This window comes from Mobula birostris, chromosome 13 (genome assembly GCF_030028105.1).
Source record: "Mobula birostris isolate sMobBir1 chromosome 13, sMobBir1.hap1, whole genome shotgun sequence".
NCBI classification, from domain to species: Eukaryota; Metazoa; Chordata; class Chondrichthyes; order Myliobatiformes; family Myliobatidae; genus Mobula; species Mobula birostris.
This window is the reverse complement of record NC_092382.1, coordinates 96,059,307-96,073,662: the sequence shown is the minus strand read 5'-3', so window position 1 is coordinate 96,073,662 and position 14,356 is coordinate 96,059,307.

The following is a 14,356-nucleotide window of genomic DNA, read 5'->3' as shown; positions in this document are numbered from 1 at the left end:
TGTGACCCTCTCCCTCTCGCTCCCCGGGTCTGTGTGACCCTCTCCCTCTCCCTCCCCGACACTGTGTGACCCTCTCCCTCTCGCTCCCCGGGACTGTGTGACCTCTCCCTCTCCCTCCCCGGGACTGTGTGACCCTCTCCCTCTCCCTCTTGCTGCCCGGCCCTGTGTGACCCTCTCCCTCTCGCTCCCCGGGTCTGTGTGACCCTCTCCCTCTCCCTCCCCGACACTGTGTGACTCTCTCCCTCTCGCTCCCCGGGACTGTGTGACCCTCACCCTCTCCCTCCCTGGGACTGTGTGACCCTCTCCCTCTCCCTCTGCCTCCCCAGTACTGTGTGACCCTCTCCCTCTGGATCCCCAGGACTGTGTGACCCTCTCCCTATCCCTCCCCGGGACTGTGTGACCCTCTCCCTCTCGCTCCCCGGGACTGTGTGACCCTCTCCCTCTCGATCCCCGACACTGTGTGACCCTCTCCCTCTCGCTCCCCGGGACTGTGTGACCCTCTCCCTCTCCCTCCCTGGGACTGTGTGACCCTCTCCCTCTCACTCCCTGGCACTGTGTGACCCTCTCCCTCTCAATCCCTGGCACTGTGTGACCCTCTCCCTCTGGATCCCCAGGACTGTGTGACCCTCTCCCTCTCCGTCCCCAGGACTGTGTGACCCTCTCCCTCTCGATCCCCAGGACTGTGTGACCCTCTCCCTCTGCCTCCCCAGTACTGTGTGACCCTCTCCCTCTCGATCCCCAGGACTGTGTGACCCTCTCCCTCTCTCTCTTGCTGCCCGGCCCTGTGTGACCCTCTCCCTCTCGCTCCCCGGGTCTGTGTGACCCTCTCCCTCTCCCTCCCCGACACTGTGTGACCCTCTCCCTCTCGCTCCCCGGGACTGTGTGACCTCTCCCTCTCCCTCCCCGGGACTGTGTGACCCTCTCCCTCTCCCTCTTGCTGCCCGGCCCTGTGTGACCCTCTCCCTCTCGCTCCCCGGGTCTGTGTGACCCTCTCCCTCTCCCTCCCCGACACTGTGTGACTCTCTCCCTCTCGCTCCCCGGGACTGTGTGACCCTCACCCTCTCCCTCCCTGGGACTGTGTGACCCTCTCCCTCTCCCTCTGCCTCCCCAGTACTGTGTGACCCTCTCCCTCTGGATCCCCAGGACTGTGTGACCCTCTCCCTATCCCTCCCCGGGACTGTGTGACCCTCTCCCTCTCGCTCCCCGGGACTGTGTGACCCTCTCCCTCTCGATCCCCGACACTGTGTGACCCTCTCCCTCTCGCTCCCCGGGACTGTGTGACCCTCTCCCTCTCCCTCCCTGGGACTGTGTGACCCTCTCCCTCTCACTCCCTGGCACTGTGTGACCCTCTCCCTCTGCCTCCCCAGTACTGTGTGACCCTCTCCCTCTGGATCCCCAGGACTGTGTGACCCTCTCCCTCTCCGTCCCCGGGACTGTGTGACCCTCTCCCTCTCGCTGCCCGGGACTGTGTGACCCTCTCCCTCTCAATCCCTGGCACTGTGTGACCCTCTCCCTCTCGCTCCCCGGGACTATGTGACCCTCTCCCTCTCCCTCCCTGGCACTGTGTGACCCTCTCGCTCTCAATCCCTGGCACTGTGTGACCCTCTCCCTCTCCCTCTCGCTCCCCGGGACTGTGTGACCCTCTCCCTCTCGCTCCCCGGGACTGTGTGACCCTCTCCCTCTCGCTCCCCAGGACTGTGTGACCCTCTCCCTCTCCCTACCTGGCACTGTGTGACCCTCTCCCTCTCCCTCTTGCTGCCCGGCCCTGTGTGACCCTCTCCCTCTCAATCCCTGGCACTGTGTGACCCTCTCCCTCTCCCTCCCCGAGACTGTGTGACCCTCTCCCTCTCCCTCCCTGGGACTGTGTGACCCTCTCCCTCCCCCTCTGCCTCCCCAGTACTGTGTGACCCTCTCCCTCTGGATCCCTAGGACTGTGTGACCCTCTCCCTCTCCCTCCCCGGGACTGTGTGACCCTCTCCCTCTCGCTCCCCGGGACTATGTGACCTTCTCCCTCTCCCTCCCCGACACTGTGTGACTCTCTCCCTCTCGCTCCCCGGGACTGTGTGACCCTCACCCTCTCCCTCCCTGGGACTGTGTGACCCTCTCCCTCTCCCTCTGCCTCCCCAGTACTGTGTGACCCTCTCCCTCTGGATCCCCAGGACTGTGTGACCCTCTCCCTCTCCCTCCCCGGGACTGTGTGACCCTCTCCCTCTCGCTCCCCGGGACTGTGTGACCCTCTCCCTATCGATCCCCGACACTGTGTGACCCTCTCCCTCTCGCTCCCCGGGACTGTGTGACCCTCTCCCTCTCCCTCCCTGGGACTGTGTGACCCTCTCCCTCTAACTCCCTGGCACTGTGTGACCCTCTCCCTCTGCCTCCCCAGTACTGTGTGACCCTCTCCCTCTGGATCCCCAGGACTGTGTGACCCTCTCCCTCTCCCTCCCCGGGACTGTGTGACCCTCTCCCTCTCGATCCCCAGGACTGTGTGACCCTCTCCCTCTGCCTCCCCAGTACGGTGTGACCCTCTCCCTCTCGATCCCCAGGACTGTGTGACCCTCTCCCTCTCCCTCCCCGGGACTGTGTGACCCTCTCCCTCTCCCTCTCCCTCCCTGCCACTGTGTGACCCTCTCCCTCTGGATCCCCAGGACTGTGTGACCGTCTCCCTCCCCCTCACCGACACTGTGTGACCGTCTCCCTCTCGATCCCCAGGACTGTGTGACCCTCTCCCTCTCGCTCCCCGGAACTGTGTGACCCTCTCCCTCTCCCTCCCCAGGACTGTGTGACCCTCTCCCTCTCGATCCCCGACACTGTGTGACCCTCTCCCTCTCCCTCCCCGGGACTGTGTGACCCTCTCCCTCTTGCTCCCCGTCACTGTGTGACCCTCTCCCTCTCCCTCCCCGGCACTGTGTGACCCTCTCCCTCTCGATCCCTGGCACTGTGTGACCCTCTCCCTCTCCCTCCCCGAGACTGTGTGACCCTCTCCCTCTCGCTCCCCGGGACTGTGTGACCCTCTCCCTCTCCCTCCCTGGGACTGTGTGACCCTCTCCCTCTCCCTCTGCCTCCCCAGTACTGTGTGACCCTCTCCCTCTGGATCCCCAGGACTGTGTGACCCTCTCCCTCTCCCTCCCCGCGACTGTGTGACCCTCTCCTCTCGCTCCCCGGGACTGTGTGACCTTCTCCCTCTTGATCCCGACACTGTGTGACCCTCTCCCTCTCTCTCCCCGGGACTGTGTGACCCTCACCCTCTCCCTCCCTGGGACTGTGTGACCCTCTCCCTCTCCCTCTTGCTGCCCGGCCCTGTGTAACCCTCTCCTCTCAATCCCTGGCACTGTGTGACCCTCTCCCTCTCCCTCCCCGAGACTGTGTGACCCTCTCCCTCTCGCTCCCCGGGACTGTGTGACCCTCTCCCTCTCCCTCCCTGGGACTGTGTGACCCTCTCCCTCTCCCTCTGCCTCCCCAGTACTGTGTGACCCTCTCCCTCTGGATCCCCAGGACTGTGTGACCCTCTCCCTCTCCCTCCCCGGGACTGTGTGACCCTCTCCCTCTCCCTCTTGCTGCCCGGCCCTGTGTAACCCTCTCCCTCTCAATCCCTGGCACTGTGTGACCCTCTCCCTCTCCTCCCCGAGACTGTGTGACCCTCTCCCTCTCACTTTCCCTCCCTGCCACTGTGTGACCCTCTCCCTCTGGATCCCCAGGACTGTGTGACCCTCTCCCTCCCCTCACCGACAGTGTGTGACCGTCTCCCTCTCGATCCCAGGACTGTGTGACCCTCTCCCTCTCGCTCCCCAGGACTGTGTGACCCTCTCCCTCTCCCTCCCAGGACTGTGTGACCCTCTCCCTCTCGATCCCCGACACTGTGTGACCCTCTCTCTCTCCCTCCCGGGGACTGTGTGACCCTCTCCCTCTCGCTCCCCGTCACTGTGTGACCCTCTTCCTCTCCCTCCCCGGCACTGTGTGACCCTCTCCCTCTCGATCCCTGGCACTGTGTGACCCTCTCCCTCTCCCTCCCCGGGACTGTGTGACCCTCTCCCTCTCGCTCCCCGACACTGTGTGACCCTCTCCCTCTCGCTCCCCGGGACTGTGTGTCCCCTCTCCCTCTCGATCCCCGACACTGTGTGTCTCAATCCCTGGCACTGTGTGACCCTCTCCCTCTCGCTCCCCAGGACTGTGTGACCCTCTCCCTCTCCCTCTTGCTGCCCGGCCCTGTGTAACCCTCTCCCTCTCAATCCCTGGCACTGTGTGACCCTCTCCCTCTCCCTCCCCGAGACTGTGTGACCCTCTCCCTCTCGCTCCCCGGGACTGTGTGACCCTCTCCCTCTCCCTCCCTGGGACTGTGTGACCCTCTCCCTCTCCCTCTGCCTCCCCAGTACTGTGTGACCCTCTCCCTCTGGATCCCCAGGACTGTGTGACCCTCTCCCTCTCCCTCCCCGGGACTGTGTGACCCTCTCCCTCTCGCTCCCCGGGACTGTGTTACCTTCTCCCTCTTGATCCCCGACACTGTGTGACCCTCTCCCTCTCTCTCCCCGGGACTGTGTGACCCTCACCCTCTCCCTCCCTGGGACTGTGTGACCCTCTCCCTCTCCCTCTGCCTCCCCAGTACTGTGTGACCCTCTCCCTCTGGATCCCCAGGACTGTGTGACCCTCTCCCTCTGCCTCCCCAGTACTGTGTGACAATCTCCCTCTCGATCCCCGGGACTGTGTGACTCTCTCCCTCCCCCTCACCGACACTGTGTGACCGTCTCCCTCTCGATCCCCAGGACTGTGTGACCCTCTCCCTCTCGCTCCCCGGGACTGTGTGACCCTCTCCCTCTCCCTCCCCGGGACTGTGTGACCCTCTCCCTCTCCCTCCCCGGGACTGTGTGACCCTCTCCCTCTCGCTCCCCGTCACTGTGGGACCCTCTCCCTCTCCCTCCCCGGCACTGTGTGACCCTCTCCCTCTCGATCCCTGGCACTGTGTGACCCTCTCCCTCTCGCTCCCCGGGACTGTGTGACCCTCTCCCTCTCAATCCCTGGCACTGTGTGACCCTCTCCCTCTCGCTGCCCGGGACTATGTGACCCTCTCCCTCTCCCTCCCTGGCACTGTGTGACCCTCTCCCTCTCAATCCCTGGCACTGTGTGACCCTCTCCCTCTCCCTCTCGCTCCCCGGGACTGTGTGACCCTCTCCCTCTCGCTCCCCGGGACTGTGTGACCCTCTCCCTCTCGCTCCCCGACACTGTGTGACCCTCTCCCTCTCGCTCCCCGGGACTGTGTGACCCTCTCCCTCTCCCTCCCTGGGACTGTCTGTCCCTCTCTCTCACAATCCCTGGCACTGTGTGACCCTCTCCCTCTCGCTCCCCAGGACTGTGTGACCCTCTCCCTCTCCCTACCTGGCACTGTGTGACCCTCTCCCTCTCCCTCTTGCTGCCCGGCCCTGTGTGACCCTCTCCCTCTCAATCCCTGGCACTGTGTGACCCTCTCCCTCTCCCTCCCCGAGACTGTGTGACCCTCTCCCTCTGGATCCCCAGGACTGTGTGACCCTCTCCCTGTCCCTCTCCCTCCCCGGGACTGTGTGACCCTCTCCCTCTCGATCCCCGACACTGTGTGACCCTCTACCTCTCGCTCCCCGACACTGTGTGACCCTCTCCCTCTCGATCCCCAGGGCTGTGTGACCCTCTCCCTCTCGCTCTCCCTCCCCGGGACTGTGTGACCCTCTCCCTCTCCCTCCCCGGGACTGTGTGACCCTCTCCCTCTCGCTCCCCTGGCACTGTGTGACCCTCTCCCTCTTGATCCCTGGCACTGTGTGACCCTCTCCCTCTCCCTCTTGCTGCCCGGCCCTGTGTGACCCTCTCCTTCTCCCTCCCCGGCGCTGTGTGACCCTCTTTCTCTTGCTCCCCGGGACTGTGTGACCCTCTCCCTCTTGCTCCCCGGTACTGTGTGACCCTCTCCCTCTCGATCCCCAGGACTGTGTGACCCTCTCCCTCTCTCTCTTGCTGCCCGGCCCTGTGTGACCCTCTCCCTCTCGCTCCCCGGGTCTGTGTGACCCTCTCCCTCTCCCTCCCCGACACTCTGTGACCCTCTCCCTCTCGCTCCCCGGGACTGTGTGACCTCTCCCTCTCCCTCCCCGGGACTGTGTGACCCTCTCCCTCTCCCTCTTGCTGCCCGGCCCTGTGTGACCCTCTCCCTCTCGCTCCCCGGGTCTGTGTGACCCTCTCCCTCTCCCTCCCCGACACTGTGTGACTCTCTCCCTCTCGCTCCCTGGCACTGTGTGACCCTCTCCCTCTCAATCCCTGGCACTGTGTGATCCTCTCCCTCTCGCTCCCCGGGACTGTGTGACCCTCTCCGTCTCGATCCCCGACACTGTGTGACCCTCTCCCTCTCGCTCCCCGACACTGTGTGACCCTCTCCCTCTCGATCCCCAGGGCTGTGTGACCCTCTCCCTCTCGCTCTCCCTCCCCGGGACTGTGTGACCCTCTCCCTCTCCCTCCCCGGGACTGTGTGACCCTCTCCCTCTCGCTCCCCTGGCACTGTGTGACCCTCTCCCTCTTGATCCCTGGCACTGTGTGACCCTCTCCCTCTCCCTCTTGCTGCCCGGCCCTGTGTGACCCTCTCCTTCTCCCTCCCCGGCGCTGTGTGACCCTCTTTCTCTTGCTCCCCGGGACTGTGTGACCCTCTCCCTCTTGCTCCCCGGTACTGTGTGACCCTCTCCCTCTCGATCCCCAGGACTGTGTGACCCTCTCCCTCTCTCTCTTGCTGCCCGGCCCTGTGTGACCCTCTGCCTCTCGCTCCCCGGGTCTGTGTGACCCTCTCCCTCTCCCTCCCCGACACTGTGTGACCCTCTCCCTCTCGCTCCCCGGGACTGTGTGACCTCTCCCTCTCCCTCCCCGGGACTGTGTGACCCTCTCCCTCTGGATCCCCAGGACTGTGTGACCCTCTCCCTCTCCCTCCCCGGGACTGTGTGACCCTCTCCCTCTCGCTCCCCGGGACTGTGTGACCCTCTCCCTCTCGATCCCCGACACTGTGTGACCCTCTCCCTCTCGGTCCCCGGGACTGTGTGACCCTCTCCCTCTCCCTCCCTGGGACTGTGTGACCCTCTCCCTCTCACTCCCTGGCACTGTGTGACCCTCTCCCTCTGCCTCCCCAGTACTGTGTGACCCTCTCCCTCTGGATCCCCAGGACTGTGTGACCCTCTCCCTCTCCCTCCCCGGGACTGTGTGACCCTCTCCCTCTCGATCCCCAGGACTGTGTGACCCTCTCCCTCTGCCTCCCCAGTACTGTGTGACCCTCTCCCTCTCGATCCCCGGGACTGTGTGACCCTCTCCCTCTCCCTCCCCGGGACTGTGTGATCCTCTCCCTCTCCCTCCCCCTCACCGACACTGTGTGACCGTCTCCCTCTCGATCCCCAGGACTGTGTGACCCTCTCCCTCTCGCTCCCCGGGACTGTGTGACCCTCTCCCTCTCCCTCCCCAGGACTGTGTGACCCTCTCCCTCTCGATCCCCGACACTGTGTGACCCTCTCCCTCTCCCTCCCCGGGACTGTGTGACCCTCTCCCTCTCGCTCCCCGTCACTGTGTGACCCTCTTCCTCTCCCTCCCCGGCACTGTGTGACCCTCTCCCTCTCGATCCCTGGCACTGTGTGACCCTCTCCCTCTCGCTCCCCGGGACTGTGTGACCCTCTCCCTCTCAATCCCTGGCACTGTGTGACCCTCTCCCTCTCGCTCCCCAGTACTGTGTGACCCTCTCCCTCTCCCTCCCTGGCACTGTGTGACCCTCTCCCTCTCCCTCCCCGGGACTGTCTGACCCTTTCCCTCTGCCTCCCCGGCACTGTGTGACCCTCTCCCTCTCGATCCCTGGCACTGTGTGACCCTCTCCCTCTCGCTTCCCGGGACTATGTGACCCTCTCCCTCTCCCTCCCTGGCACTGTGTGACCCTCTCCTTCTCGCTCCCCGGGACTGTGTGACCCTCTCTCTCTCGATCCCCGACACTGTGTGACCCTCTCCCTCTTGCTCACCGGGACTGTGTGACCCTCTCCCTCTCGCTCCCTGGTACTGTGTGACCCTCTCCCTCTCAATCCCTGGCACTGTGTGACCCTCTCCCTCTCGCTCCCCGGGACTGTGTGACCCTCTCCCTCTCCATCCCCGACACTGTGTGACCCTCTCCCTCTCGCTCCCCGGGACTGTGTGACCCTCTCCCTCTCGCTCCCTGGCACTGTGTGACCCTCTCCCTCTCAATCCCTGGCACTGTGTGACCCTCTCCCTCTGGATCCCCAGGACTGTGTGACCCTCTCCCTCTCGCTCCCCGGGACTGTGTGACCCTCTCCCTCTCGATCCCCGACACTGTGTGAGCCTCTCCCTCTCGCTCCCTGGGACTGTGTAACACTCTCCCTCTCGCTCCCTGGCACTGTGTGACCCTCTCCCTCTCAATCCCTGGCACTGTGTGATCCTCTCCCTCTCGCTCCCCGGGACTGTGTGACCCTCTCCCTCTCGATCCCCGACACTGTGTGACCCTCTCCCTCTCGCTCCCCGACACTGTGTGACCCTCTCCCTCTCGATCCCCAGGGCTGTGTGACCCTCTCCCTCTCGCTCTCCCTCCCCGGGACTGTGTGACCCTCTCCCTCTCCCTCCCCGGGACTGTGTGACCCTCTCCCTCTCGCTCCCCTGGCACTGTGTGACCCTCTCCCTCTTGATCCCTGGCACTGTGTGACCCTCTCCCTCTCCCTCTTGCTGCCCGGCCCTGTGTGACCCTCTCCTTCTCCCTCCCCGGCGCTGTGTGACCCTCTTTCTCTTGCTGCCCGGGACTGTGTGACCCTCTCCCTCTTGCTCCCCGGTACTGTGTGACCCTCTCCCTCTCGATCCCCAGGACTGTGTGACCCTCTCCCTCTCTCTCTTGCTGCCCGGCCCTGTGTGACCCTCTCCCTCTCGCTCCCCGGGTCTGTGTGACCCTCTCCCTCTCCCTCCCCGACACTGTGTGACCCTCTCCCTCTCGCTCCCCGGGACTGTGTGACCTCTCCCTCTCCCTCCCCGGGACTGTGTGACCCTCTCCCTCTCCCTCTTGCTGCCCGGCCCTGTGTGACCCTCTCCCTCTCGCTCCCCGGGTCTGTGTGACCCTCTCCCTCTCCCTCCCGGACACTGTGTGACTCTCTCCCTCTCGCTCCCCGGGACTGTGTGACCCTCACCCTCTCCCTCCCTGGGACTGTGTGACCCTCTCCCTCTCCTTCTGCCTCCCCAGTACTGTGTGACCCTCTCCCTCTGGATCCCCAGGACTGTGTGACCCTCTCCCTCTCCCTCCCCGGGACTGTGTGACCCTCTCCCTCTCGCTCCCCGGGACTGTGTGACCCTCTCCCTCTCGCTCCCCGGGACTGTGTGACCCTCTCCCTCTCGATCCCCGACACTGTGTGACCCTCTCCCTCTCGCTCCCCGGGACTGTGTGACCCTCTCCCTCTCCCTCCCTGGGACTGTGTGACCCTCTCCCTCTCACTCCCTGGCACTGTGTGACCCTCTCCCTCTGCCTCCCCAGTACTGTGTGACCCTCTCCCTCTCCCTCCCCGGGACTGTGTGACCCTCTCCCTCTCGATCCCCAGGACTGTGTGACCCTCTCCCTCTGCCTCCCCAGTACTGTGTGACCCTCTCCCTCTCGATCCCTGGCACTGTGTGACCCTCTCCCTCTCGCTCCCCGGGACTGTGTGACCCTCTCCCTCTCAATCCCTGGCACTGTGTGACCCTCTCCCTCTCGCTCCCCGGGACTATGTGACCCTCTCCCTCTCCCTCCCTGGCACTGTGTGACCCTCTCCCTCTCAATCCCTGGCACTGTGTGACCCTCTCCCTCTCCCTCTCGCTCCCCGGGACTGTGTGACCCTCTCCCTCTCGCTCCCCGGGACTGTGTGACCCTCTCCCTCTCCCTACCTGGCACTGTGTGACCCTCTCCCTCTCATTCTTGCTGCCCGGCCCTGTGTGACCCTCTCCCTCTGGATCCCTAGGACTGTGTGACCCTCTCCCTCTCCCTCCCCGGGACTGTGTGACCCTCTCCCTCTCGCTCCCCGGGACTATGTGACCTTCTCCCTCTCGATCCCCGACACTGTGTGACTCTCTCCCTCTCGCTCCCCGGGACTGTGTGACCCTCACCCTCTCCCTCCCTGGGACTGTGTGACCCTCTCCCTCTCCCTCTGCCTCCCCAGTACTGTGTGACCCTCTCCCTCTGGATCCCCAGGACTGTGTGACCCTCTCCCTCTCCCTCCCCGGGACTGTGTGACCGTCTCCCTCTCGATCCCCAGGACTGTGTGACCCTCTCCCTCTGCCTCCCCAGTACTGTGTGACCCTCTCCCTCTCGATCCCCAGGACTGTGTGACCCTCTCCCTCTCCCTCCCCAGGACTGTGTGACCCTCTCCCTCTCCCTCTCCCTCCCTGCCACTGTGTGACCCTCTCCCTCTGGATCCCCAGGACTGTGTGACCCTCTCCCTCCCCCTCACCGACACTGTGTGACCGTCTCCCTCTCAATCCCCAGGACTGTGTGACCCTCTCCCTCTCGCTCCCCGGGACTGTGTGACCCTCTCCCTCTCCCTCCCCAGGACTGTGTGACCCTCTCCCTCTCGATCCCCGACACTGTGTGACCCTCTCCCTCTCCCTCCCCGGGACTGTGTGACCCTCTCCCTCTCGCTCCCCGGGACTGTGTGACCCTCTCCCTCTCGATCCCCGACACTGTGTGAGCCTCTCCCTCTCGCTCCCTGGGACTGTGTAACACTCTCCCTCTCGCTCCCTGGCACTGTGTGACCCTCTCCCTCTCAATCCCTGGCACTGTGTGATCCTCTCCCTCTCGCTCCCCGGGACTGTGTGACCCTCTCCCTCTCGATCCCCGACACTGTGTGACCCTCTCCCTCTCGCTCCCCGACACTGTGTGACCCTCTCCCTCTCGATCCCCAGGGCTGTGTGACCCTCTCCCTCTCGCTCTCCCTCCCCGGGACTGTGTGACCCTCTCCCTCTCCCTCCCCGGGACTGTGTGACCCTCTCCCTCTCGCTCCCCTGGCACTGTGTGACCCTCTCCCTCTTGATCCCTGGCACTGTGTGACCCTCTCCCTCTCCCTCTTGCTGCCCGGCCCTGTGTGACCCTCTCCTTCTCCCTCCCCGGCGCTGTGTGACCCTCTTTCTCTTGCTGCCCGGGACTGTGTGACCCTCTCCCTCTTGCTCCCCGGTACTGTGTGACCCTCTCCCTCTCGATCCCCAGGACTGTGTGACCCTCTCCCTCTCTCTCTTGCTGCCCGGCCCTGTGTGACCCTCTCCCTCTCGCTCCCCGGGTCTGTGTGACCCTCTCCCTCTCCCTCCCCGACACTGTGTGACCCTCTCCCTCTCGCTCCCCGGGACTGTGTGACCTCTCCCTCTCCCTCCCCGGGACTGTGTGACCCTCTCCCTCTCCCTCTTGCTGCCCGGCCCTGTGTGACCCTCTCCCTCTCGCTCCCCGGGTCTGTGTGACCCTCTCCCTCTCCCTCCCGGACACTGTGTGACTCTCTCCCTCTCGCTCCCCGGGACTGTGTGACCCTCACCCTCTCCCTCCCTGGGACTGTGTGACCCTCTCCCTCTCCTTCTGCCTCCCCAGTACTGTGTGACCCTCTCCCTCTGGATCCCCAGGACTGTGTGACCCTCTCCCTCTCCCTCCCCGGGACTGTGTGACCCTCTCCCTCTCGCTCCCCGGGACTGTGTGACCCTCTCCCTCTCGCTCCCCGGGACTGTGTGACCCTCTCCCTCTCGATCCCCGACACTGTGTGACCCTCTCCCTCTCGCTCCCCGGGACTGTGTGACCCTCTCCCTCTCCCTCCCTGGGACTGTGTGACCCTCTCCCTCTCACTCCCTGGCACTGTGTGACCCTCTCCCTCTGCCTCCCCAGTACTGTGTGACCCTCTCCCTCTCCCTCCCCGGGACTGTGTGACCCTCTCCCTCTCGATCCCCAGGACTGTGTGACCCTCTCCCTCTGCCTCCCCAGTACTGTGTGACCCTCTCCCTCTCGATCCCTGGCACTGTGTGACCCTCTCCCTCTCGCTCCCCGGGACTGTGTGACCCTCTCCCTCTCAATCCCTGGCACTGTGTGACCCTCTCCCTCTCGCTCCCCGGGACTATGTGACCCTCTCCCTCTCCCTCCCTGGCACTGTGTGACCCTCTCCCTCTCAATCCCTGGCACTGTGTGACCCTCTCCCTCTCCCTCTCGCTCCCCGGGACTGTGTGACCCTCTCCCTCTCGCTCCCCGGGACTGTGTGACCCTCTCCCTCTCCCTACCTGGCACTGTGTGACCCTCTCCCTCTCATTCTTGCTGCCCGGCCCTGTGTGACCCTCTCCCTCTGGATCCCTAGGACTGTGTGACCCTCTCCCTCTCCCTCCCCGGGACTGTGTGACCCTCTCCCTCTCGCTCCCCGGGACTATGTGACCTTCTCCCTCTCGATCCCCGACACTGTGTGACTCTCTCCCTCTCGCTCCCCGGGACTGTGTGACCCTCACCCTCTCCCTCCCTGGGACTGTGTGACCCTCTCCCTCTCCCTCTGCCTCCCCAGTACTGTGTGACCCTCTCCCTCTGGATCCCCAGGACTGTGTGACCCTCTCCCTCTCCCTCCCCGGGACTGTGTGACCGTCTCCCTCTCGATCCCCAGGACTGTGTGACCCTCTCCCTCTGCCTCCCCAGTACTGTGTGACCCTCTCCCTCTCGATCCCCAGGACTGTGTGACCCTCTCCCTCTCCCTCCCCAGGACTGTGTGACCCTCTCCCTCTCCCTCTCCCTCCCTGCCACTGTGTGACCCTCTCCCTCTGGATCCCCAGGACTGTGTGACCCTCTCCCTCCCCCTCACCGACACTGTGTGACCGTCTCCCTCTCAATCCCCAGGACTGTGTGACCCTCTCCCTCTCGCTCCCCGGGACTGTGTGACCCTCTCCCTCTCCCTCCCCAGGACTGTGTGACCCTCTCCCTCTCGATCCCCGACACTGTGTGACCCTCTCCCTCTCCCTCCCCGGGACTGTGTGACCCTCTCCCTCTCGCTCCCCGTCACTGTGTGACCCTCTCCCTCTCCCTCCCTGGCACTGTGTGACCCTCTCCCTCTCGATCCCTGGCACTGTGTGACCTCTCCCTCTCCCTCCCCAAGACTGTGTGACCCTCTCTCTCTTGCTCCCCGGGACTGTGTGACCCTCTCCCTCTCCCTCCCTGGGACTGTGTGACCCTCTCCCTCTCCCTCTGCCTCCCCAGTACTGTGTGACCCTCTCCCTCTGGATCCCCAGGACTGTGTGACCCTCTCCCTCTCCCTCCCCGGGACTGTGTGACCCTCTCCCTCTCGCTCCCCGGGACTGTGTGACCCTCTCCCTCTCGATCCCCGACACTGTGTGACCCTCTCCCTCTCGCTCCCTGGGACTGTGTGACCCTCTCCCTCTCGCTCCCCGACACTGTGTGACCTTCTCCCTCTTGATCCCCGACACTGTGTGACCCTCTCCCTCTCTCTCCCCGGGACTGTGTGACCCTCACCCTCTCCCTCCCTGGGACTGTGTGACCCTCTCCCTCTCCCTCTTGCTGCCCGGCCCTGTGTAACCCTCTCCCTCTCAATCCCTGGCACTGTGTGACCCTCTCCCTCTCCCTCCCCGAGACTGTGTGACCCTCTCCCTCTCGCTCCCCGGGACTGTGTGACCCTCTCCCTCTCCCTCCCTGGGACTGTGTGACCCTCTCCCTCTCCCTCTGCCTCCCCAGTACTGTGTGACCCTCTCCCTCTGGATCCCCAGGACTGTGTGACCCTCTCCCTCTCCCTCCCCGGGACTGTGTGACCCTCTCCCTCTCGCTCCCCGAGACTGTGTGACCCTCACCCTCTCCCTCCCTGGGACTGTGTGACCCTCTCCCTCTCCCTCTGCCTCCCCAGTACTGTGTGACCCTCTCCCTCTGGATCCCCAGGACTGTGTGACCCTCTCCCTCTCCCTCCCCGGGACTGTGTGACCCTCTCCCTCTCGCTCCCCGGGACTGTGTGACCCTCTCCCTCTCGATCCCCGACACTGTGTGACCCTCTCCCTCTCGCTCCCTGGGACTGTGTGACCCTCTCCCTCTCGCTCCCCGACACTGTGTGACCCTCTCCCTCTCCCTCTTGCTGCCCGGCCCTGTGTAACCCTCTCCCTCTCAATCCCTGGCACTGTGTGACCCTCTCCCTCTCCCTCCCCGAGACTGTGTGACCCTCTCCCTCTCGCTCCCCGGGACTGTGTGACCCTCTCCCTCTCCCTCCCTGGGACTGTGTGACCCTCTCCCTCTCCCTCTGCCTCCCCAGTACTGTGTGACCCTCTCCCTCTGGATCCCCAGGACTGTGTGACCCTCTCCCTCTCCCTCCCCGGGACTGTGTGACCCTCTCCCTCTCCCTCTGCCTCCCCAGTACTGTGT